General features: G+C 48.7%; 1 pseudogene; it reads right to left on the bottom strand.

Moving 5' to 3' along the window:
- Nucleotides 1-24,699, bottom strand: part of LOC147118466 (uncharacterized) — a 51,770-nt pseudogene extending 27,071 nt beyond the window's left edge.
- Nucleotides 24,700-26,705: the final 2,006 nt, after the last annotated feature.

The following is a 26,705-nucleotide window of genomic DNA, read 5'->3' as shown; positions in this document are numbered from 1 at the left end:
TTTCTTTTATAAATGTCAAATAATCAGCTTTGTTTTAAACACATTGTTGTAGATTTTCTTCTTTCCCACCTGAGTGTTTAGCATCACCTGGCTGGAGCTCAGAAAGGACAATCTGGGGGAGGATTGTACGGCGGGAACAGAACTTCAGCCTGGACACAGTCCTTCAGGGCCACACTGAGAGGGGCAAATGGCACGTTGGTCTTTCTCCTCGCTCTTCACTGACAGGAAAGTCCCCATGTGAGTTAATCTTGAGGCCTGTAAGAAATGTGTCCCAGCCGCTCCCTTCCATGGTCCAGAGCTCCTAGGCATGGAACAGAAGGCTCCTTTACAAGAGTCAGGATAAGAACATAAGAACATAAGAAATAGGAGCAGGAGTAGGCCAATCGGCCCCTCGAGCCTGCTCCACCATTCAATAAGATCATGGCTGATCTGATCCTAACCTCAAATCTACTATCACTCTCCATCCCACCCGAACCCATGTGATCTCCCGGGAGAGGCGAAAAACCAGATTAAAAAACCCAATGGCCAATTTGGGAGAAAAAATCTGGGAAATTCCTCTCCGACCCATCTAGTCGATCGAAACTCATCCAGGAGATCACTCTGCCCCTATATTTTCTACAGTACTTACCTTCTGTAAAGGCAATCTCCACCCCAGCCAGGAACAGGAATAAAACCATCTCCTGAAATCTAACACAGAATTAGAACACCAGAAGTAGGAGCAGAACCAGGCTACACGGCCCCTGGGCCCGCTCCGCTACCCACAGGGCTATGACCGTTCCGAACCTAGACTCATGTCCAATTTCCTGCCCGCTCCCCGTAACCCTTAATTCCCTTTACTTCTAGGAAACTGTCTATTTCTGTTTTAAATTTATTTAATGATGCAGCTTCCACAGCTTTCTGGGGCAGCAAATTCCACAGACCTACCACCCTCTGAGTGAAGAAGTTTCTCCTCATCTCAGTTTTGAAAGAGCAGCCCCTTATTCTAAGATTATGCCCCCCAGTTCTAGTTTCCCCCATCATTGGGAACATCCTCACCGCATCCACCCAATAAAGCCCCTTCACAATCTTATATGTTTCAATAAGATCACCTCTCATTCTTCTGAACTCCAATGAGTAGAGTCCCAATCTACTCAACCTCTCCTCATATGTCCATCCCCTCATCCCCGGGATTAACCGAGTGAACCTTCTTTGTACTGACTCGAGAGCAAGTATGTCTTTTCTTAAGTATGGACACCAAAACTGTATGCAGTATTCCAGGTGCGAGCTCACCAATACCTTGTACAACTGCAGCAATACCTCCCTGTTTTTATATTCTATCCCCCTAGCAATAAAAGCCAACATTCCATTGGCCTTCTTGATCACTTGCTGCACCTGCATACTAACCTTTTGCGTTTCATGCACCAGGACCCCCAGATCCCTTTGTACTACAGTACTTTCCAGTTTCTTGCCATTAAGATAACTTGCTCTATGATTTTTCCTACCAAAGTGCATAACCTCACACTTTCCAGTATTGTATTCCATCTGCCAAATCTCTGCCCACTTACTTAGCCTGTCTATGTCCCTTTGCAGGTTTTTTATGTCCTCCTCACTCACTACTTTCCCTCCCATCTTTGTATCATCTGCAAACTTTGATATGTTACACTCAGTCCCCTCCTCCAAATCGTTAATATAGATTGTAAAGAGTTGGGGTCCCAGCACTGACCCCTGCGGAACACCACTAGTTACTGATTGCCAGTCTGAGAATTAACCATTTATCCCAACTCTCTGCCTTCTGTTAGATAGCCAATCCTCCACCCACGCCAGAATATTACCCCAATCCCGTGATGATAGCAGGTGTATTCTTGGAAAAATGGGCCAGATTTTCACAAATAAATCCCAATTAAAAACTTTTCTAACCAGCCAAACAAAACTCTCTCAGTTTGGGATCAGAACCTTTTGACCAATACAGTTTTTACAAGTACATAAGTATGAACAACGGTGAACGCTGGAAACGTGCTGTCAAATCAGAGATTGGTGTAAAACTGCGATCTGCTCCTGACTGAAAGTGAAATGGCAGGTTTAAGTTTCTAGTCTAAAAATCACAGGTAATTATTCCACGAAGATTTAACATGATTGTGTGACAGTCCTGAGTCTACCATTTTAAGGCAGGCATTAAAGCATTTAATATAAACCTGTTTAAAATAAATTGGTTAAAGCCTACATTAAAATAGCAGACGGAGGAGTTCACAGGAGCCTGTTAACTGCTGGTACAATTATACAACAGACATTTGATCTCCAGATAAAGAAGGACCTGCAGCGTGTTTCCAGGAATTCCCTGTTTTATTGATGTGTGTGTGTTAGACACCAGGACAACTAAAAACACATGACCGGAACATCCACTGGGATGCGATCCCGACAGTTACTCTGGGATCACTCCCGCTGTGGAACTCCACCACTGACCCTGCTGAAGGTTGTAGGCTCAGGGAGTGGGGCCTCCAGGAGTGGACGGTAAGAAAGCTGGGTTTTATTAGATCAGATTTAATATGAAATAGAGTCATAAAAGTAAAGTCTTCTTAGTTTTATGTACATGTATGTTTAATATGAGTGGACTTTGTATTAAAGACCCGTGTCTACTGAACTATTAGCTTGTAATCACCTCAGACAGAACAGGCTCCAATTATCCCTTTTAAGCTGAAACAGACCTCGTGTGAACAGAACCAGCAGAGCTGAGAACTCTGCCTGTGTGGACTGAGCCGAACTGTGAAGGCCATTTGTTTCTTGAAATGCCCCAGTAAAAGCAAACTCTGACATTGTTCTGACTCGCAGATTCCTCGTAGCTCCAATGAACAGGAAGCGGTTACTCGATGAACCCTAAACAGCCATCCAATGGAATGCTTTGTTTGATGAATGTCTTTCAGCTCAATGATTTGATTGGCCGAGGTAACCAGGGCCACATGGGCTGTACCTGATTGGGCTTTAAATACAGGAACTGTTTGCAGCTTAGGTCAGAGAGCACCCCGGGAAGAAGAAAGCTGATGGCTACAGCCAAGGTGGAACATCCTTCGGGCTGTCCCTGGAGAGGGAGCACGCGGTGTCCGCCGGGACGCTGGAGGCCTTCCGTGACCGGTGGGCACCGGAGGGACTGGAGTCAATTGTCAACATCAGCAACAGTATTCGGATCTGATTTAATTATAATTTGGAGTTGATTGTTTGTGTCTCTTTAAAAAGGGGGCCCTCTCGGTAATGTGACATCGATTGATGACAATGTCATTCTAATTGGCATTTTAAAAGAGTTGAACATCCTTTCGTGCCTCTCAGGCTTGGCAATGATCAAAGTCTGAGTTCATGGATACAGCTTGTTAGATTATGAGTCTTACTATATAACTATAATATTGTAAATATTACAATAAATATTCCTTTGTAGAATCTCCCATGTAAATATTTGCACTCATTTAGTATAGGAGTTGTATTACTGTAGAGTCTACATATTAAAAATAAAGCCTGTGCTCAGGGGGATTAAGGTGTGGAGTGTTTCATTGGAGATCTCGAACTCAACTTGGAATAGCGTAAAAGCTCATGAGGGTTGTAAACAACTTCAGTCTGACATACACTGGAGATTGGTGTCAGTGACTGTGGGGTTGGTTTATATCAGACAGGAGGAGATTGGTGTCAGTGACTGTGGGGTTGGTTTATAACAGACAGGAGGAGATTGGTGTCAGTGACTGTGGGGCTGGTTTATATCAGACAGGAGGAGATTGGTGTCAGTGACTGTGGGGTTGGTTTTTATCAGACAGGAGGAGATTGGTGTCAGTGACGGGTTGGTTTATATCAGACAGGAGGAGATTGTTGTCAGTGACAGGGGCTGGTTTATATCAGACAGGAGGAGACTGGTGTCAGTGACTGTGGGGTTAAGAACATAAGAAATAGGAGCAGGAGTGGGCCATTGGACCCCTCAAGCCTTCAATAAGATCATGGCTGATCATCGACCTCAACTCGTGCTTGACCAATCTGGAATTTTTTGAGGATGTAACTGGTAGAATAGGTAAGGGAGAACCAGTGGATGTGGTGTATTTGGACTTTCAGAAAGCTTTCGATAAGGTCCCGCATAAGAGATTAGCGTGTAAAGTTAAGGCACATGGGATTGGGGGCAAGGTACTGACTTGGATAGTGAACTGGTTAGCAGACAGGAAGCAAAGGGTTGGAATAAATGGGTCTTTTTCTGAGTGGCAGGCAGTGACTCGTGGGGTACCGCAGGGATTGGTCCTAGGACCCCAGCTAGTCACAATATATATTAATGATCTAGACGAGGGAACTAGATGTAATAGCTCCAAGTTTGCAGACGACACAAAGCTGGGTGGGCGTGTGTGCTGTGAGGAGGATGCCGAGAAACTCCAGTATGATTTGGACAGGTTGGGTGATTGGACAGATGCATGGCAGATGCAGTATAATGTGGATAAATGCGAGGTTATCCACTTTGGTGGCAAAAATAGGAAGTCAGATTATTATCTGAACTGCAATAGATTGGGAGAAGGGAAAGTGCAATGAGACCTGGGTGTCCTTGTGCACCAGTCGCTGAAGGTAAACATGCAGGTGCAGCAGGCGGTTAAGAAAGCAAATGGTATGTTGGCCTTCGTAGCGAGAGGGTTTGAGTACAGGAACAAGGATGTCTTGCTGCAGTTGTACAGGGCCTTGGTGAGACGACACCTTGAGTATTGTGTGCAGTTTTGGTTGCCTTATCTGAGGAAGGATGTTCTTGCCATGGAGGGAGTGCAGCGAAGATTCACCAGACTGATACCTGGGATGGCAGGAATGAAGTATGAGGCGAGATTGGGTCAATTGGGCTTATACTCGCTGGAGTTTAGAAGAATGAGAGTGGATCTCATTGAAACTTATAAAATTCTAACAGGACTAGACAGACTAGATGCAGGAAGGATGTTCCCGATGGTGGGGGAGTCCAGAACCAGGGGTCACAGTCTAAAGATAAGGGGTAAGCCATTTAGGACAGAGATGAGGAGGAATTTCTTCACCCAGAGAGTGGTGAACCTGTGGAATTCTCTACCACAGAAGCCAATTCATTAAATATATTCAAGAAGGAGTTAGATATATTGCTTAAGGCTAAAGGGATCAAGGGATATGGGGAGAAGGCAGGGACAGGGTACTGAGTTTGGATGATCAGCCATGATCTCATTGAATGGTGGAGCAGGCTCGAGGAGCCGAATAACCTACTCCTGCTCCTATCTTCTATGTTTCTATGTTTCTAATTCCACTTTCCCGCCCAATCTCCATATCCCTTGATTCCCCTAGAGTCCAAATATCTATCTATCTCAGTCTTGAATATACTCAAAGACTCAGTGTTCACAGCCCTCTGGGGCAGAGAATTACAAAGATCCATAACCCACTGAGTGAAGAAATTCCTCCACATCTCAGTCTTAAATGGCCTACCCTTTATACTGAGACTATGACTCCTAGTTCTAGACAGTCCAGCCAGGGGAAACAACCTCTCAGCATCTACCCTGTCAATCCCCATCAGAATCTTGTATGTTTCAATGAGATCACCTCTCATTCTTCTAAACTTCAGCGAGTATATCACACAGGAGATTAGTGTCAATGCAGTGAAGTCTCTTGCAGGGTTTATCCCTGTGAAAATTCTGCTGGATAATCAGGAATGTGGGTACCGGGGATCTCCTGTGTAAATAATTGCAGAATCACAGAGGGATCTTTACTCGGACTGTAACCCGTGCTGTACCTGCCCTGGGAGTGTTTGATGGGACAGTGTAGAGGGAGATTTACGCTGTATCTAACCCGTGCTATACCTGCCCTGGGAGTGTTTGATGGGACAGTGTAGAGGGAGCTTTACTCTGTATCTAACCCGTGCTGTACCTGCCCCGGGAGTGTTTGATGGGACAGTATAGAGGGAGCTTTACTCTGTATCTAACCCGTGCTGTACCTGCCCCGGGAGTGTTTGATGGGACAGTGTAGAGGAAGCTTTACTCTCTATCTAACCCGTGCTGTGCCTGCCCCGGGAGTGTTTGATGGGACAGTGTAGAGGGAGCTTTACTCTGTATCTAACCCATGCTATACCTGCCCTGGGAGTGTTTGATGGGACAGTGTAGAGGGAGCTTTACTCTGGATCTAACCCGTGCTGTACCTGCCCCGGGAGTGTTTGATGGGACAGTGGAGAGGGAGCTTTACTCTGGATCTAACCCGTGTTGTACCTGCTCTGGGGGTGATTGATGGGACAATGTAGAGGGAGCTTTACTCTCTATCTAACCCGTGCTGTACCTGCCCCGGGAGTGTTTGATGGGACAGTGTAGAGGGAGCTTTACTCTGTATCTAACCCATGCTGTACCTGCCCCGGGAGTGTTTGATGGGACAGTGTAGAGGGAGCTTTACTCTGGATCTAACCCGTGTTGTACCTGCTCTGGGGGTGTTTGCTGGGACAGTATAGAGGGAGCTTTACTCTGTATCTAACCCGTGCTGTAGCTGCCCTGGGAGTGTTTGAACCTGTAAGTTAATAAGATGAGGCATTAGCTAGAATCTTACACCCTAAGTCTCTCTGCTCCTCCACTCCTTTCAAAGTTTTACCATTTCATGTATATTTCCTATGTTTTTCTTCCTCCAAAATCTATTACCTCACACATCTCCAGTCTGAAGAACATCCATTAACCACTACTCTCTGTTTTCTGCCCTTTACCCAACTTCCTATCCACGCTGCCCCACTCCCTTTAATACCGTGAGCCTTAATTTGATCAACAAGCCTCCCGTCCGTCACCTTATCAAACACCTTTTGACAATCCATCTCCACAACACCCACTGCACTTCCTCCCTCACTGCACCGAGTGCGGCCCCAGGCCACATTATAAATACAGTGAACATTATCCACCCGCCTGCGCCCTCAGCAAAGGGGCCCCGCCCGCCCCCGCCCGCCCAAACTCCGGGACAGACAGGAAGTCAGGGAGCGTCTGTAAATGGAGGAGAAATGGAGACTGGTCAGGGAGTGTCTGTAAATGGAGGAGAAATGGTGACTGGTCAGGGAGCGTCTGTAAATGGAGGAGAAATGAAGACTGGTCAGGGAGCGTCTGTAAATGGAGGAGAAATGGTGACTGGTCAGGGAGCGTCTGTAAATGGAGGAGAAATGGTGACAGGTCAGGGAGCATCTGTAAATGGAGGAGAAATGGTGACTGGTCAGGGAGCGTCTGTAAATGGAGGAGAAATGGTGACTGGTCAGGGAGCGTCTGTAAATGGAGGGGAAATGGTGACTGGTCAGGGAGCATCTGTAAATGGAGGAGAAATGGTGACTGGTCAGGGAGTGTCTGTAAATGGAGGAGAAATGGTGACTGGTCAGGGAGCGTCTGGAAATGGAGGAGAAATGGAGACTGGTCAGGGAGTGTCTGTAAATGGAGGAGAAATGGTGACTTTATTCCCCTTATTGGACACAAGGCTCTTTGTCTCACAACACACTGGCTCAGATTTTAACAATCGGTTTACAGGGAATAGTGAATTGAAAATTGCAAAACTGAGATTGTTAGAATTACACAGGATTACACAGGATATACAGCACAGAAACAGGCCATTCGGCCCAACCAGTCCATGCCGGCTTTTATGCTCCACATGAGCCTCGTACCGTCTTTCCTCATCTAAATCTATCAGCATAACCTCTATTCCCTTCTCCCTCATTTGCTTGTCCAGCCACCCCTTAAATGCATCGATACTGTTCGCTTCAACCACTCCCTGTGGTAGCGAGTTCCACATTCTCACCACTCTCTGGGTAAAGAAGTTTCTTCTGAATTCCCTGTTGGATTTCTTGGTGACTGTCTTATATTGATGGCCTCTAGTTATGCTCTTCCCCACAAGTGGAATCATTCTCTCTGTATCCACTCTACCTTCCATTCCACGAGGACCTTTCCAGAATCTAGTGAATTTTGGAAGATCACAACCAATGCATCCACTATCTCTGCAGCCACCTCTTTTAGAACCCTCGGATGTAGGCTGTCAGGTCCACGGGATTTGTCGGCTTTTAGTCCCATTACTTTCTCAAGTACTTTTTCGCGACTGATATTAATTACTTTAAGTTTCTCACTCTCATTAGCCCCTTGGTTCCCCACTATTTTTGGTATCTCAACTTTCTACAGTGTAGCTCACGAGTGGTCGGGACCTCTCGCCCTGACCGAGGTGGACGAGAAGCCTGCGCAGCCCCTCCGTGTCAAGTATGACAACGTGGACAGAGATGTGCTGGGTAAAGTGCTGAGCCCGGCCCAGGTACTGACTGCAGCTGAGAGCTGAACACACAGGAACCGCTCCAGTGCCTGGAGCCAGCAACAAGAGGCAACAAAAGCAAGGAAGGCGCAGAGTCCAAAAGCAGAGAAGTTATGATGAACCTTCATAAAACACTGGCTCGGCCTCAGCTGGAGTATTGTGTCCAATTCTGGGCCCAGCACTTTAGGAAGGATGTGAAAACCTCAGAGAGGGTGCAGAAAAGATTTACAAGAATGGTTCCAGGGATGAGGGATTTCAGTTACGTGGATAGACTGGAGAAGCTGGGGTTGTTCTCCTTTGAGCAGAGAAGGTTGGGAGGAGATTTGATAGAAGTGTTCAAAATCATGAGGGGTCCAGACAGAGTAGATAGAGAGAAACTGTTCCCATTGGCGGAACGGTCAAGAACCAGAGGATATATTCTAGGGATGTTGGCCTGAACAAGAACACTGACGTTGGTGCGCCTATCTTGCCAATGGATTTGCAGGATCTTGCGAATGCAGCGTTGGTGGTACCTCTCCAGTGCTTTGAGGTGCCTATTGTACATGGTCCATGTCCCTGAGGCATACAGGAGGGCGGGTATTACTACTGCTCTGTAGACCATGAGCTTGGTGGCGGGTTTGAGGTCCTGGTCTTCAAACACTTTCTTCCTCAGGCGACCAAAGACTGCACTGGCACACTGAAGGCGGTGTTGGACTTCGTCATCGATGTCTGCCCTTGTTGACAGTAGGCTCCTGAGGTATGGAAAGTGGTCCACGTTGTCCAAGGCCTTGTCATGGATTTTGATAATCGGGGGGCAGTACTGTGTGGCGGGGGCAGATTGTAGAGGACTTTTGTCTTACGGATGCTTAGTGTAAGGCCCATGCTCTCGTACGCTTCGGTGAAGGTGTTAACGATGGTTTGGAGTTCGACCTCCGAGTGAGCGCAGGCGCAAAATCTACAGAGAGATCAGATACACAAAAGTTGGAGGGTAAGATTATAAAGTGGTTTAAAAATGTTACCCGAGGTTTTTTATAAATGGGGCGTAGAAAACAAAACCATCGGTTCGGCTGCAGTTAGAATAAGTTTTGGGAATCTTACACTGGGAAGGATGTCGGGGCCACAGAGAGGCTGCAGAATAAATTCACTGAGGTTATACCACGGATGAGAGGCTTTAGTTATCAGAGAATCATAGAATGATACAGCACAAAAGGCAGCCATTCGGCCCATCATGCTTGTGCCAGCTCTTTGGGAGACCTATCCAATTAGTCCCACTCCCTTGCTCTGTCCCCATATCCCAGTAAATGTTTTCCCTTCAAATATTTATCCAATTCCATTTTGAAAGTTACTCTTGAATCTGCTTCCTCCACCCTTTCAGGCAGTGCATTTCGGATCATAGTAACTCGCTGGGTAAAGAAATGTTTCCTCATGATGACCTGTCTGCAGTGAAGCGCCTGTTTGAGTTTCTAACTGAGGCAAACTTCTCTTTCCCAGGAGGAGAGACGAGAGAAACTGGGGCACTTCTCATTAGAACAAAGCAGGGTGAGAGGAGATGTGAGTGAGGTGTTTAAACTTGATCAACGACACTGACCAAAATATCAGAGACACTCCCTGTCCTTCAGGACCTGTGTCCAGGGGAGAAGCTGATGGGTTTATCAGATCATCTTTGGGTTAAATGTTGTGCTCGTGGTGCTGAGCCCCTAGTGCCAGCATCAAACACTCTCCAGTCGGGTACAGCACGGGTTAGATACAGAGTAAACCCATCAGCCGCTCCCCGACACAGATACCGAGGGACAGGGAGTGTCCGGGACAATGACATTTCTCACTCAATAAGGTATAAATTGATCCTGTACCTCTCCCCATTAATCCTGGGCTCCACACAGGGCGAATCCTGCTCCTGTTTCCCTTCCTGTAACAGCACTGAGCTAAACCCAGCCCACAATGAGCAGGGCTCAGGGAGGCTGGTTGCTAGGCGCTGCAGTGATGTCATAAAGCAGGGCCATTCAGCCCAGCTGGTCGTCTCCTTGTCCCTTTAAAGGTGGAGAGCCGGGACACCCTGTCTCCAAACACATCCCACCTGTTCATACTGAGAATCCCCGGGGAAGGCCCAAGGCCCAGAGTGTGGAACACAACCAAGGGGAAAGAGGAGGAGAGAAGGGGAGGTAAATCAAGGAGTCGGGACTGAGGGACACCAAGCTTCAGTTTTAGAGCCTGTAGACTTCAGGAGGGGAAGAGTGAGTTCAGTAGTTTTAGGATCCAGGGAGAGAACAAGGAGCAGATGGGGAGACTGGTGTGGATTCCAGCACAGTGAGGATGTAGGGGGAGGGAGATTGTGTCGGGCCGTGTATTAAGGGTGCAGGAGGGACAAGAGAGGAAAGGTCAGAGGAGCAATTACTGCAGCAGTGCCCATAAATAGAGAGAGAGAAGGTGGGGGTTTGAGTGGACCAGGGACAGTCTGTTAAACTCTCTGTTTGCTGTGACCAGTTTTCCTTCAGTTAAAAATGGCCTCCTGTAGCCCAGTGACACAAACAGCCCATTAAACTCCACCAATGGCCTTTGGTCTGGTGAGGTCTCCCTTTGTGAAACATCGGCTGTTGTTAAAGCTTTTCATTCTGACACGCTCACACTGAGAAATGAGCTGCAGAACTGCCGACACCGTCAGCTTTAAGGAGACCTTTCCCTTTGGAGATCGGATTGTCCGTTGAATCTGAATAAATTGATGTTAAAGTAACAAGGCTGCTTTGCCCCGTGACAGTAACAGATTATCAGAATATTTCCCATAGGTTAAAATCCAATGTTACAGGGGCTCACTGCCCTGGAAGGTTGAAGTGGACCCTGTGATATAATAGAATTTTCTGTCCTGTCAGACTTGGACATCTTGTAGATCCATCTTTTAACAAGTTGTGGCAACTCAGTTCTCAGATGGATTCCACGCAGTTTGTAACAAGTCCTCAATCAGCTCGTCATATTGTCGAGATATCAAGGACTCGACACACTGTGTGTGTGTGAAACAAAGCTCATTTATTTGACATTGATTGATACAGATTAAACTCCAGCCCAGTTATAGGGGTTACTAACATCAACTGAAACAAACCCCAACTGTCAGAATGAACGTGGTTCAGTCCTGGATGTGATTAACAGCAGAATCCAACCCCTGCAGTCACTTATGAACTCGCTGGTGTGTCAGCAGGTGGGATGAACCATTGAACCCCTTCCCACACACAAAGCAGGTAAACGGGATCTCCCCGGTGTGAGTGCATCGATGAATTTCCAGCTCATACGGGTAATTGAATCTGTTGTGTATGTAACCTGTTCCACCTTAAGAGAGCTTAAGCCTGTTCCACCTTAAGAGATGTACTACTTTCTCAGGCTGCTGTAGACGTAATACCGGGGGTGAACACACCGGTCTATAAGCACTGTGCAGTAATCTTGTATTCAGTATAGCCCCTACCTCCAACCAGTAAAGACCTGTTGAGTTATACGTTTAAGTCTTTGTGTTAATTGTTCAATACAATACACATACTTAACACTGGCGACGAGTCAGGTTCTTACCCTGCGGCAGTTATTCCACGGCGGTTGAAGAGAGGTTTCAAACCTCACCACTCACCACCCCACTGGAAGCGACAGGCATTAGGACCCTGAAGCCTCCATCAGCTTGTGAACCGGAGTAGAAGACAGGACTGGGGAAGAGAGGTACAGGGCGATAGCGATCGGCAGATAAGGGCCGGGCCGCTTTGAAGTGAGGGGCGCAGCCGGGCCATCGATCGCATCCGCTGATAAGGGCCGGGCCGCTTTCAAGTGCGAGGCGCAGCCGGGCCATCGATCGAAATCCCTGATAAGGGCCGCACTCGGGCTGAAAGGCGCGGCGGCTGCAGAAGCTCAAGGTGCGAGAGCCGCGGTGCACAGCGCGGGCTATCGATCGCGGCGAAGATAAGGGCGGCACTCGGGGGCTGAAGGGAGACGGCGTCGGGGGACGGGTGAAGACCGCCAAGCACGGGAAAACCGCCATTTTGTGGGCGGAGGACGACGGCAAGAGCGGGAAGCCGCCATCTTGGATAGCAGTAAAAAAAAAAATCTGAGAAATTGCAAATCTGATAAAGTACTACAATGCCTAAACACGGGAATATTAGCAACTTTGATAGTGACATCGAAGATTGGGCCATATATGTTGAACGAGTTAAAAATTATTGTAAGGCCAATAAAATTCGTGAGGCTGATAAAGCACTAACATTATTAAATTTAATGGGTGCGAAGACATACGGGCAATTGAAACACCTGTTATCACCAGATGAACCGGCGGATAAGACGTTCGATGAGATTGTTACTGTCCTGAAAGATCATCTAAACCCCACGCCGCTGATGCTAGCGGAACGATTTAAATTTTACGACAGAAGGCAGCTACAGCATGAAAGCAATGCTGAATATTTGCTGGAATTGCGTAAATTAGCGAAATATTGCCAGTTTCGAACGGGACTGACAGATGCACTACGAGACAAATTTGTGTGTGGTTTATTTAAACAGGATACACAAAAGCGACTGCTCGAGGAGAATGAGCTGACGCTTGAGAAGGCGGTCACTATGGCAGCAGCACACGAAGCCGCAGCGAGAGGCACGGCAGTAATGCAGCTACGGTCACCGGAGCTCAGTGCACACAAATTGGGTGTGAGTTCTGTTAAATGTTATCGTTGTGGAAAGACAACGCATGATCAGAACCAGTGTTGGTTTAAAAACCAAGAATGTAGAACTTGTGGTAGGCCATCTGCGCGAGGAGGCCGAACGAATCAAAGCTGATTCAGGTTCTGAAGGTGCGTGCCATAATCTGGTGTCAGAAGAGTTAACGGTCAGCCAACTCCTTCATATGCTGAGGGACAAGACTCTGAAATGGGAAAAACTTGAACACGAGCTGCGATCTTCAAAGGAAAAGGGTTCGGAGCTCTCAAAAGTCATTGAGATGGCTGATGTGACGACACAGACTGAAACGACTGCAACAGAGCAGCCATTGGATGCCAAAAGTACGCTGACTCACGTCAATGTAGAACAACAGACCGCTGAAACAGCTGCTCCGGTAGAGGGACTGCATAGTCCGAGCAATCAATCTCCAAAGGAAGTTGAAGTATTAAAATCACAAATGAGGTCACGAGTAAACGACTTGCTGAAAGCCCAGAAAAAGCTGGATGCAGAGGTACACATGAAGAAGTCTCTTCAGGAAAGATGTCTGGATTTGGAACAAGAGCTGGCTAACGTCCAGCTGGGTATGGAGGAAATAGACGACCCTCTCACTGGCCTAGCTCAGGACGACACCGAATATTACCATGACCTGTCGGACGACTCCGAATATTACGATGTCCTGTCCTGCCCAGCTTGTAACTTCGACCCCCAAAGTGCAGAAATCATGGAGGAGCACCAAAAGTCTACGGAACATCGGAAGAAGGTGGCTCTACTACGGGAAGTAAGAGAGATAGAGAAGGAACAGCAGTCGGATAGCGTCCAGTTGGGTAAGGAAGAAGTAGAAGGGCCTCTCGACCTGTTGAGTGATAGTGAATACTACGAGGATGTGGTATGCCCAAATTGTGATGGAAACTCCCAAAGTGCTGAAATCCGGAGGAAGCACTTAAGGTCTAAAGAACATAGAGAGTTGGTAGCATTACAGCTGTCCGCCGAGAAGATGGGAACGACAAGAGTTGTAAAAAGGCAGAAAAGAAAAAGAAGAGGCCGAAAATAATAATTGTTTAAAATATTGTTACTTCTACTACCTCCGGCCGAACACTACGAAAAGATGCTGTCTGGAACGAATTAAGATCAGAGACTGAATTTACGAACTGTTCCCACAGAGACTGAACCTGTAAACTGTTCCCACTAAGAGTATGTTGCAACTGTTCGTAGAGATTGAATCTGTGAACTGTTTTCCGCAGAGACTGAATCTGTGATATGTTACGTTAAACATGAAGTTATATATGTATATATGTTATTACGTTATGTTAAATGGGGGGGATGACTATAAAGCTAAGAAGGGAGGAGTGTTGTGTATGTAACCTGTTCCACCTTAAGAGAGCTTAAGCCTGTTCCACCTTAAGAGATGTACTACTTTCTCAGGCTGCTGTAGACGTAATACCGGGAGTGAACACACCGGTATATAAGCACTGTGCAGTAATCTTGCATTCAGTATAGTCCCTACCTCCAACCAGTAAAGACCTGTTGAGTTATACGTTTAAGTCTTTGTGTTAATTGTTCAATACAATACACATACTTAACAGAATCCTTTCCCACAGACCCAACATATACACGGTTTCTCCATGGTGTGGGTGTCCTTGTGTCTCTCCAGGTTGGATGATCAGTTGAAGCCTCATCCACACACACAACACGTGTACGGTTTCTCCCCGCTGTGAACGGTGCGATGTTTTTTCAGGCTGTGTAACTAGTTAAAGCTCTTTCCACAGTCAGTGCACTGGAACACTCTCACTTGAGTGTGTGTGTCTCGGTGCTTTTCCAGTCACACTGATGTTTGAAATCTTTTCCCACAGACAGAACAGACAAACATTCCTCCTTTCACATTCAAAGGGCTGATGATACTCAGCCTGTTACTTGGATTGGACTTGTCTCCCTTCCCGTGCCGAGGGGATTGCTGTACCAGACGGGAGGGGCAACATTTGGGGACTCTCGATTCTCCACCAATTCCCATTCCCCTTCTTTCTGGTGGATAATGGAGGTGCCACTGTGTGTAATGTGCAAGTCAGTAAGAATTGTCAGCAAGGATTAATCAGCAGTTTCTAATTGGAAATGTTAATCAGCGGAACTTTTCAAACACTGAATTGTACCAAAGATTATTAAAGGGTTGAAGTAAAATGTCTAATTTTACTGCAAACAAATTTTTGATGAGAGTCCCTGAATTAAGGGGAAAGATCACAGACAGCGGTTCTTAAAGGGACACTGCAGCCCGGAGAACACAATCAGTTATATATCCAGAATATTAAACTCCAGCCCAGTTATAGGGTTATTAACATCAGCAGAAACAAACCCCAACTGTCAGAATAAATATGGTTCAGTCCTGGATGTGATTAACAGCAACAAGAACAGCAGAATCCAACCCCTGCAGTCACATGTGAACTCGCTGGTGTGTCAGCAAGTGGGATGACTGAGTGAATCCCTTCCCACACATGGAGCAGGTGAAAGTCCTCTCCCCAGTGTGAACTCTCTGGTGTGTCAGCAGGTTGTATGATTTAGTGAATCTCTTCCCACATATACAGCAAGTGAATGGCCTCTCCCCAGTGTGAACTCGCTGGTGTGTCAGCAGGTTGTATGATTTAGTGAATCTCTTCCCACACATACAGCAAGTGAATGGCCTCTCCCCAGTATGAGTGCATTGGTGTACAATGAGATTGGATGACAGCTTGAATCTCTTCCCACACTGAGAGCAACTGAATGGTTTATTGTCAGTGTGAACTCGATGGTGTTGAATCAGTTCCTCAGAGCTTTTAAAACAGTTCGCACAGTTGGAGCAGCTAAAAAGTCTCTCGTCAGTGTGAACTCGCTGGTGTCTCAGCAGGTGAGATGAATTAGTGAAGCCCTTCTCACATACGGAGCAGGTGAATGGCCTCTCCCCAGTGTGACTGCGCCGATGAGTTTCTAGCTGGGACGGGTAATTGAATCCCTTCCCACAGTCTCCACATTTCCATGGTTTCTCCGTGGTGCAGGTGCCCTTGTGTCTCTCCAGGTTGGATGATCAGTTGAAGCCTCGTCCACACACACAACACATGTACGGTTTCTCCCCGCTGTGAATGGTGTGATGTTTTTTCAGGCTGTGTAACTGGTTAAAGCTCTTTCCACAGTCAGTGCACTGGAACACTCTCATTGGGGTGTGTGTGTCTCGGTGCTTTTCCAGTCACACAGATGTTTGAAATCTTTTCCCACAGACAGAACTGGCAAACATTTCTCCTTCCACATTCAAAGGCCGATGATATTCAGGTCCAGATGAATTGAGTGACTGTCAGATTTTGACCTGATGATTGGTTTGAGTTTCCAATCTGCAAATCCTCCCCTTCTAATACCCTGTAAAAGGAGTGTGCTAAAGTCATCGCTGTAAGTACAGGATAGAAATTCAGAACAGACAATTCTAGTTTCTATGGAGCATTCTTTCCTCTCTTGTTCCCCTAAAGCTGTAAATCCCTGTCCCACACACTCTCCCTCCTCCCTGTGCTGAAATCCAAACCCATCGCACCATCTCCAACATTTTTCCTTTCAGTCAACTTCTCTCCATCTCCTGAAGGTGCTGACTCTGGCTGGGTTCAGTTCTACACTCACTGGTCCCCCTCTCTCTCCTCCCCTGAAGGTGCTGACTCTGGCTGGGTTCAGTCCTGCACTCACTGGTTCCCTTCTCTCTCCTCCCCTGAAAGTGCTGACTCTGGCTGGGTTCAGTTCTACACTCACTGGTTCCTCTCTCTCTCCTCCCCTGAAGGTGCTGACTCTGGCTGGGTTCCGTACTACACTCACTGGTTCCCCACCCTCTCCGCCCCTGAAGGTGCTGACTCTGGCTGGGTTCAGTTCTACACTCACTGGTTCCCCTCCCTCTCCTCCCCTGAAGGTGCTGAATCTGAATGGATTCTGTTGTGTCCGTCAGTAGTAAGACACAGACTGCAGGAGAACGGTACAACAGGTGTTTACTCAACGTGGCTCACTCTGGAACTGAACTGTACATATTACTACTCAGTGCTATATACAGGTGTGGTCACTGCCGGTACTACAGTATACATGAGCTGTAAAAAGTAGTTCCCCCCTTAAAGGTATATACATTACAATTCCTCCCCTTTTAGATTAACAGTACCATAACACTCATTTAACAATTAAATATCAAACTAATTACAATTAACACTTTTAACATACAACGTTAGCTGAAAATAGTCCATTTATATATTCAGTCTTTGGGGAGGCTTTCTGATCCTTTCTGGATAGCGCCTTTCCCGAGTGTCTTGCTCTTGGTGCGGAGGCGATTCTGGCCCCCTGTCATCGGTTAGGTCATCAACTTCCGATGCTACTGTTTCTGGGGTAGATGCGACCTGTACGTCAGGTTCCTCACCAGGTACGTATGGGCGAGGCATGGGGTTGACTTGTTCCTGTGACTCTAGGATCTGGTCAGCATGGCGTCTCACGATGTTCTCCCCAACGTCCACTGTGTACATTAGTGGGCCATGCCGTGTGCATATCGTTCCTGGCTGCCATTTTTCTGTTCGGTAGTCGCGGGCCAAGACTGGTTGCCCTACATTGTAGCTCCTTGTTGGCTTCTCATGGATGTGCTGGAATTGCTTACTCTCAACATCTCTTCGCACGTTTGGTCTGAGCAAATCCAGGCGAGATCTTAGCCTTCGGTTAAAGAACATCATGGCCGGGGTCTGGTTGGTGACTGCATGTGTCGCATTCCGGTAGGCGAACAGGAAATTGTCCACCTTATGCTGCAGCAGAATGTTGTCATTGTACATAGCCTTTATTGCCTTCTTAAAGGTTTGTACGAACCTCTCAGCCAATCCATTTGTGGCTGGATGATGCGGGGCGGATGTGTAATGCCTTACCCCATTCTACTTCATAAACCTCCGGAACGCTTCGGACACAAACTGTGGTCCGTTATCGGAGCAAATCTGTTCTGGCAAGCCGTTCCTGGCAAAAATGGTCCGTAGGACTGCAATAGTTTTCTCCGTGATGGTGGAGGACATTTTGATGACCTCAGGCCATTTTGAGTGCGCATCCATGGCTATAAAAACATTGAGTCCATGAATGGACCAGCAAAATCAATATGCACCCATTGCCATGGAGATGATGGCCACTCCCATGGGTGTAGAGGGGCATGCGGTGGTGCATTTTGGACTTTCTGGCATCCTGAGCAGCTCTTTGTCAGGTCCTCGATTTGTTTATCGATTCCCGGCCACCACACATAAGCCCTGGCAAGGCTTTTCATTTTTACCCCTCCCAGATGACCCTCATGAAGCTCATTGAGCACTCTATCCCTTAACTTGGGTGGAATTACCACTCGGGATGCACACATCAAGGTCCCCCGGCACACTGACAGCTGTTCTGTTCTTATCGAGAATGCTGGCAACAGTGAGTTGCCATGTGCTGGCCATCCCTTCACCGTCAAATCATATACCCGAGACAGTGTTGGGTCATTTCGGGTCTCCTTTTCAATACGAGCGTTAGTTACCGGTAGGTATTCAACTATAGTCGAATGAAATATTTCGATAGGATCAACTGCTCGTGCTTCCTCCGCAGTAGGTAGTGGCAGGCGTGATAGCCCATCAGCATTTCCATGCTGTTTCGTGCCCTTATATTCAATCTCATAGTGGTGCACCCCTAAAAAAAGTGACCATCTTTGTAGTCGTTGCGCAGTCATCACCGGAACACCCTTCTTCGGATTAAAAATGGAGACAAGAGGCTGGTGGTCAGTCAGCAAGGTGAATTTCTGCCCATGCAGATAGTGATTGAACTTTTTCCCTGTCAATCTGGGCGTAGTTACGCTCCGCTGAGGTTAGTGACCGTGACGCAAAGGCTATTGGCCTCTCTGAGCCGTCCGAGAATTTGTGCGACAGCACCGCTCCAATGCCGTAGGGTGACGCATCACACGCCAACTGAATTGGTAGTGCTGGGTTGAAATGGGCCAATACCTCTTTTGATGTGATTAGTGTTTTGCTCTTCTGGAAAGCTCATTTACATTCATCCCTCCACTTCCATGACACTCCAGTTTGCAGTAAGGTGTTCAGTGGGTGTGGTATTGTAGACAAATTTGGCAAGAACTTATGGTAGTAGTTTACCAGCCCGAGGAACGACTTCAGTTGTGACACATTTTCTGATGCTGGAGCCTTGACTACTGCCTCAATCTTTTCTGGGGACTTATGTAACCCCTCTTTATTGATAACGTGGCCACAATACGAGATCTGTTTTTAAAAAAACTTGCATTTGGGGCGGTTAGCTCGGAGCCCATATTCCTTCAATCTAGTGAGCACCTGCTCCAGGTTGGCGAGGTGATCACTGTCATTTTCGCCCGTGACCAGGATGTCGTCCAAATAACACTGGGTCCCTGGGATCCCTTGCAGGACTTGTTCCATTGCCCTTTGCCAAATAGCCGGAGCTGATGCTACCCCGAATACCAGCCGGTTGTATTGGTAGAGACCTTTATGGGTGTTGATTGTGAGGTATTTTTTTGATGCTTCTTCTACCTCCATTTGCAGATACGCCTGGGCCAGATCAATCTTAGTGAAGCATTTCCCTCCAGATAGCGAGGCAAAAATATCTTCAATATTTTGCGGAAGTGGATATTGCACGGTGTGAAGGACTGGGTTCACTGTTACCTTAAAGTCCCCACAGAAGCGAACCTTCCTTGGCTCCCCAGACGCGCTGCTCAACGACTTTTTCATCACAGGGACGATGGGTGTAGCCCACTCGCTCCAGTCTACCTTGGACAGTACTCCTGAACATTCCAAACTCTCCAGCTCTGCTTCGATGGCTGGGCGGATCGCATAAGGTACCGGTCTGGCCTTAAAAAATTTTGGGCTTGCGTTTTCTTCAATTTTAATTGTTGCTGTCATGCCTTTTAGTGTTCCGAGTCCTTGCTGGAACGCTTCTTGCGTGTCGGTTAGGATCTTTGACAGTCGCCCAGGTGTGACATCATCATCCTTTTTGGCAGCCACAGTCAGTGCTTGTATGGAATGACAATCCAGCTGAATTTTCCGGATCCATTCACGTCCCAGTAATGGTGGTCCTCCATCTTGCAATACATACAGGTCTAGTTTTGTTGTTTCCTTACCATTATATATAACGGTCACGCTTATTTTTCCTTTGGGGTAGACTTTTTGCCCCGTGTACGTCTTCAAAATAATTTTTGTGTCTCTCAAGGGTATGCGCGAGAATAGCCACTCGTAGTCCCGTCAGTTTATGACTGTTAGGGCTGATCCTGTGTCCAATTCCATTTTTACCTGGACTCCTGCTATCTTGAGAGTGACCCAAATGGTTCGGTGATCCTCTGTTTTGATCACATTATGTAGTTTCAGACAACTCAGCTCCCTGCTTTCGGAGTCGCTATCACGCTTTTGTTCGTCTGAACTATTCTCCGTCATCTTATGTACCTTCTTGTACTATTCTTTTGGAGATTTCTTATTGCTGGTTTTCTTTCCCGACCTGCAGACTCGTGCTATGTATCCTACTTTTCCACACTGTCTGCACACTTTGTCTTTGAACCAGCAATCATTGTGGTCGTGTGTTGTTCTGCCGCAGCGATAGCACTTCTCTGTTCTGTATGACATTTCGTTTGTGCCATATTCTTGCGGTCTCTGTTGTATCTCTGCAGCGCCCCATGCTGCTGCTTCATATGATACCGCAATGCTGAAAGCCTTGTCCAGCGTAAGGTCCTTTTCAGATAAAAGCCGTTTCTGGGTTCCTTCACTTTGAAGCCCACACACAAACTTGTCCCTTAAGGTATCTGCCAGTCCCGTTCCAAACTGGCAGTGTTTCGATAGTTTGCGCAGTTCTGTTAAATATTCAGCATTGCTTTCATCCTTATGCTGGTTCCGTTTGTGAAACTTGAATCTTTCTGCTACCAGCAGCAGTGTGGGGTTTAAATGTTCCTGTAGTATCACTATGTCTCCAAATCTCTTTTCCACTGGCTTCGCTGGGGTTACTAGATTTCATAATAAGCCATACGTCTTTGCACCCATTAAACTTAACAATACCGGTGCTTTCTTGTCATGTGACACCTCATTTGCCTTGCAGCATACCTCTACTCGTTCGACATATGTAGTCCAATCTTCGACTTCATTGTCAAATGCGGTGATACTGCCACTCTTCGGCATTTGGGTGTGGTTTAAAATGGCTTAAAATGGCGTCTCCCGTGCTTTCCTTCCTCCCCCGCTGCTGCCAACGCCGCTCTCGGCAGTCCTCGTGGCAATGGCGGCACCCTGGAGGTTTCACGCGATTCTCTTGTGCTGCTGCCAACGCCGCTCTCGGCGGTCCTCGTGGCAATGGCGGCGCCTCGTGGGTTTCTGCGCGTCTCTCTCCCGTCGACGCTGCTCGGCCCATTGCTGTGCCGCTCGGTCGGGCTCTAGCCCGCCGCTGTCCGGGAAGGGTCTGCGCACTACCTGTTGCCAGCCCGTTTTGCTGGACCACCGCGACTGGAAAGCCACGCCTGGCACTCAACAGCCTCCCCCGCAATTCTCGAGTCTCTGCTGGATGACTGGGCGGTTGCCCGTGGTCAACGCCCGTGTCTCTGGCCTTGACCTCCAATCTACTGGTCTCCAGGAATGAATCCCTGGGAGGTGATGCAGAGTTGCTGGTAGGATCGAATTTGCCTCGTCGCCAATGTTGTGTCCGTCAGTAGTAAGACACAGACTGCAGGAGAACGGTACAACAGATTCAGTTCTACACTCACTGGTTCCCCTCCCTCTCCTCCCCTGAAGGTGCTGACTCTGGCTGGGTTCAGTTCTACACTCACTGGTTCCCCTCTCTCTCCTCCTCTGAAGGTGCTGACTCTGGCTGGTTTCAGTTCTACACTCACTGGTTCCCCTCTCTCTCCTCCCCTGAAGGTGCTGACTCTGGCTGGGTTCCATACTACACTCACTGGTTCCCCTCCCTCTCCTCCCCTGAAGGTGCTGACTCTGGCTGGGCTCAGTTCTACACTCACTGGTTCCCCTCCCTCTCCGCCCTGAAGATGCTGACTCTGGCTGGGTTCAGTTCTACACTCACTGGTTCCCCTCCCTCTCCTCCCCTGAAGGTGCTGAATCTGAATGGATTCAGTTCTGCACTCACTGGTTCCCCACCTTTTGAATTGCTTTGGGCACTTTGTTAAACACACACACAGCAGATGCACATTAATCTGATGGGAGATCACTGACATACGAGCAGCCAGTGGTGTGGAGCCTCCTGAGAGTCCGGCCCCTTTCCATCCAGTATTTCCAGGAGCTGGGGCACAGAGAAGTCTAATTGAAATTAGTGATATATTTATTCACACAAACCAAGCCCCAAAATAATGAATAATTTCTCCTTTATTTACAGACGCTCCCTGACCAGTCTCCATTTCTCCTCCATTTACAGACACTCCCTGACCAGTCACAATTTCTCCTCCATTTACAGACGCTCCCTGACCAGTCTCCATTTCTCCTTCATTTACAGACGCTGCCTGACCAGTCACCATTTCTCCTACATTTACAGACGCTCCCTGACCAGTCTCCATTTCTCCTCCATTTACAGACGCTCCCTGACCAGTCACCATTTCTCATCCATTTACAGACTCGCTGGGGATTTCCCAGCACTTCCTGGTTGTCCCAGATTTTGTGTCTTAAACTGGCGGGTACTTGTGGGGAGGTGGATAATGTTAAGTGTTTTAATAATGGGGCCTGGGGCCGCACTCGGGGTGTGAGCAGCCCGCGTCCCCCCGGGGTTCATGAACCCGCTCCCTGAGCTCGGGGTGTGAGCGGGCCGCGTCCCCCCGGGGTTCATGAACACGCTCCCTGAGCTCGGGGTGTGAGCGGCCCGTGTCCCCCCGGGGTTCATGAACCCGCTCCCTGAGCTCGGGGTGTGAGCGGCCCGCGTCCCCCCGGGGTTCATGAACCCGCTCCCTGAGCTCGGGGTGTGAGCGGCCCGCCTCCCCCCGGGGTTCGTGAACCCGCTCCCTGAGCTCTCTCACCTGATGTGTCAGCGGCTGCTGTCAAGGTCCGCGCATGCTCAGCTCACACTGCCCGGGTGATTGACGGGATCTCCGGACCAATAGGAAGAGCGAGGCGGGTCCTCCAACCAATCGGAGTGTGTGAGGGGCGGGGCCTGACCTTCAAACCTGAACAACCGTAGGTGAGCTGAGCATGCGAATACCTTGGCAGTCTGTAAATGGAGAAATGGAGACTGGTCAGGGAGCGTCTGTAAATGGAGGAGAAATGGTGATTGATCAGGGAGAGTCTGTAAATGGAGGAGAAATGGTGACTGGTCAGGGAGCGTCTGTAAATGGAGGAGAAATGGAGACTGGTCAGGGTGCGCCTGCAAATGGAGGAGAAATGGATACTGGTCAGGGAGCGTCTGTAAATGGAGAAGTGGTGATTCATCAGGGAGCGTGTGTAAATGGAGAAGAAATGGTGATAGGTCAAGGGTCGTCTGTAAATAAAGGAGAAATTATTCATTATTTTGGGGCTTTGTTTGTGTGAATAAATATATCACTAATTTCAATTAGACACTTTTCCGTGCTCCAGCTCCTGTAAATACTGGCTGGAAAGGGGCCGGACTCTCAGGAGGCTCCACACCGCTGGCTGCTCGTGTGTCCGTGATCTCCCATCAGATTAATGTGCGTCTGTTGTGTGTGTGTTTAACAAAGTGTCTAAAGCAATTCGAAAGGTGGGGAACCAATGAGTGTAGAACTGAATCCATTCAGATTCAGCACATTCAGGGGAGGAGAGAGAGGGGAACGAGTTAGTGTAGAACTGAGCCCAGCCAGAGTCAGCACTTTCAGGGGAGGAGAGGGAGGGGGACCAGTGAGTGTAGAACTGAGCCCAGCCAGAGTCAGCACCTTCAGGGGAGGAGAGGGAGGGGAACCAGTGAGTGTAGAACTGAGCCCAGCCAGAGTCAGCACCTTCAGGGGAGGAGAGGGAGGGGAACCAGTGAGTGTAGAACTGAGCCCAGCCAGAGTCAGCACCTTCAGGGGAGGAGAGGGAGGGGAACCAGTGAGTGTAGAACTGAGCCCAGCCAGAGTCAGCACCTTCAGGGGAGGAGAGGGAGGGGAACCAGTGAGTGTAGAACTGAGCCCAGCCAGAGTCAGCACCTTCAGGGGAGGAGAGGGAGGGGAACCAATGAGTGTAGAACTGAACTCAGCCAGAGTCAGCACCTTCAAAGGAGGAAGAAAACTGGAAGCTGAGGAAAAAATTTGGAGATGGTGCGATGGGCTTTGATTTTAGCACAGGGAGGAGGGAGCGTGTGTGGGACGGGGATTTATAGCTTTCGGGGAACAAGAGAGGAAAGAATGTTCCATAGAAGCTAGAATTGTCTGTTCTGAATTTCTATCCTGTACTTACAGTGATGAATTTTGTAAACTCCTTTTACAGGGTTTTAGAAGGGGAGGATTTACAGATGGGAAACTCAAACCAAACATCATGTCAAGATCTGAGAGAGTCACTCCATTCATCAGGACCTGAATATCATCGGCCTTTGAATGTGAAAGGAGAAATGTTTCTCTGCTCTGTCTGAGGGGAAAGATTTCAAACGTCAGTGTGACTGGAAAAGCACCAAGACACCCACACCCGAGTGAGAGTGTTCCAGTGCACTGACTGTGGGAAGAGCTTTAACCAGTTACACAGCCTGAAAAAACATCGCCCCATTCACAGCGGGGAGAAACCGTACACGTGTTCAGTGTGTGGCTGCGGCTTCAACTGATCATCCAACCTGGAGAGACACAAGGACACCCGCACCACGGAGAAACCGTGGAAATGTGGGGACTGTGGGAAGGGATTCAATTACCCAGCTGAGCTGGAAAATCATCGGCGCACTCACACCGGGGAGAGACCGTTCACCTGCTCCGTGTGTGGGAAGGGATTCACTAACTCCTCCAGCCTCACTGCACACCAACTTTTTCACTCTAATAAGAGACCATTTGAATGTGCTGACTGTGAGCAGAGCTTTAAAAGCAGAAAGTATCTGGTGCAACACCAATGCACTCACACTGGGGAGAGGCAGTTCCCCTGCTCCGTGTGTGGGAAGGGATTCGCTCAGTCATCCACACTCGCTTTCTCCTTCATTTACAGACGCTCCCTGACCAGTCTCCATTTCTCCTTCATTTACAGACATTCTCTGACCAGTCACCATTTATCCTCCATTTACAGATGCTCCCTGACCAGTCACAATTTCTGCTCCATTTACAGACGCTCCCTGACTAGTCACCATTTCTCCTTCATTTACAGACGCTCCCTGACCTGTCTCCATTTCTCCCCCATTTACAGACGCTCCCTGACCAGTCTCGATTTCTCCTTTATTTACAGATGCTCCCTGACCAGTCACCATTTCTCCTTTCATTAGGCGCTCCCTGACCAGTCACCATTTCTCCTTCATTTACAGACGCTCCCTGACCAGTTTCCATTCTCCTTTCATTACAGACGCTCCCTGACCAGTCTCCATTTCTCCTCCATTTACAGAAGCTCCCTGACCAGTCACCATTTCTCCTTCATTTACAGACGTTCCCTGTTCAGTCACAATTTCTGCTTCATTTACAGACACTCCCTGACCAGTTTCCATTTCTCCTTTCATTAGACGCTCCCTGATCAGTCACCATTTCTGCACCATTTACAGACGCTCCCTGACCAGTCACCATTTCACCCCCATTTATACATGCTCCCTGACCAATCACCATTTCTCCTACATTTACAGGCACTCCCTCACCAGTCACCATTCCTCCTCCATTTACAGACGCTCCCTGACCAGTCACCATTTCTCTGCCATTTACAGACACTCCCTGACCAGTCTCCATTTCGCCTTCATTTATAGACGCTCCCTGACCAGTCTCCATTTCACCCCCATTTATAGACGCTCCCTGACCAGTCACCATTTCTCCTCCATTTACAGATGCTCCCTGACCAGTCTCCATTTCTCCTTCATTTACAGACGCTGCCTGACCAGTCACCATTTCTCCTACATTTACAGACGCTCCCTGACCAGTCTCCATTTCTCCTCCATTTACAGACGCTCCCTGACCAGTCACCATTTCTCAACCATTTACAGACTCGCTGGGGATTTCCCAGCACTTCCTGGTTGTCCCGGAGTTTGTGTCTTAAACTGGCGGGTAGTTGTGGGGAGGTGGATAATGTTAAGTGTTTTAATAATGGGGCCTGGGGCCGCACTCGGGGTGTGAGCAGCCCGCGTCCCCCCGGGGTTCATGAACCCGCTCCCTGAGCTCGGGGTGTGAGCGGCCCGCGTCCCCCCGGGGTTCATGAACCCGCTCCCTGAGCTCGGGGTGTGAGCGGCCCGCGTCCCCCCGGGGTTCATGAACCCGCTCCCTGAGCTCGGGGTCTGAGCGTCCCGCGTCCCCCCGGGGTTCATGAACCCGCTCCCTGAGCTCGGGGTGTGAGTGGCCCGCGTCCCCCCGGGGTTCATGAACTCGCTCCCTGAGCTCGGGGTGTGAGCGGCCCGCGTCCCCCCGGGGTTCATGAACCCGCTCCCCGAGCTCGGGGTGTGAGCGGCCGCGTCCCCCCGGGGTTCATGAACCCGCTCCCTGAGCTCGGGGTGTGAGCGGTCCGCGTCCCCCCGGGGTTCATGAACCCGCTCCCTGAGCTCGGGGTGTGAGCGGCCCGCGGCCCGCGTCCCCCCGGGGTTCATGAACCCGCTCCCTGAGCTCGGGGTGTGAGCGGCCCGCGTCCCCCCGGGGTTCATGAACCCGCTCCCCGAGCTCGGGGTCTGAGCGTCCCGCGTCCCCCCGGGGTTCATGAAGTCGCTCCCTGAGCTCGGGGTGTGAGCGGCCGCGCCCCCCCGGGGTTCATGAACCCGCTCCCTGAGCT

This window comes from Somniosus microcephalus, chromosome 4, assembly GCF_052327205.1.
Source record: "Somniosus microcephalus isolate GS21.2 chromosome 4, FLI_Smic_1.0, whole genome shotgun sequence".
Lineage (NCBI taxonomy): Eukaryota > Metazoa > Chordata > Chondrichthyes > Squaliformes > Somniosidae > Somniosus > Somniosus microcephalus.
The sequence above is the reverse complement of the archived record's forward strand: the minus strand, read 5'-3'. Positions and strand labels throughout refer to the sequence as shown.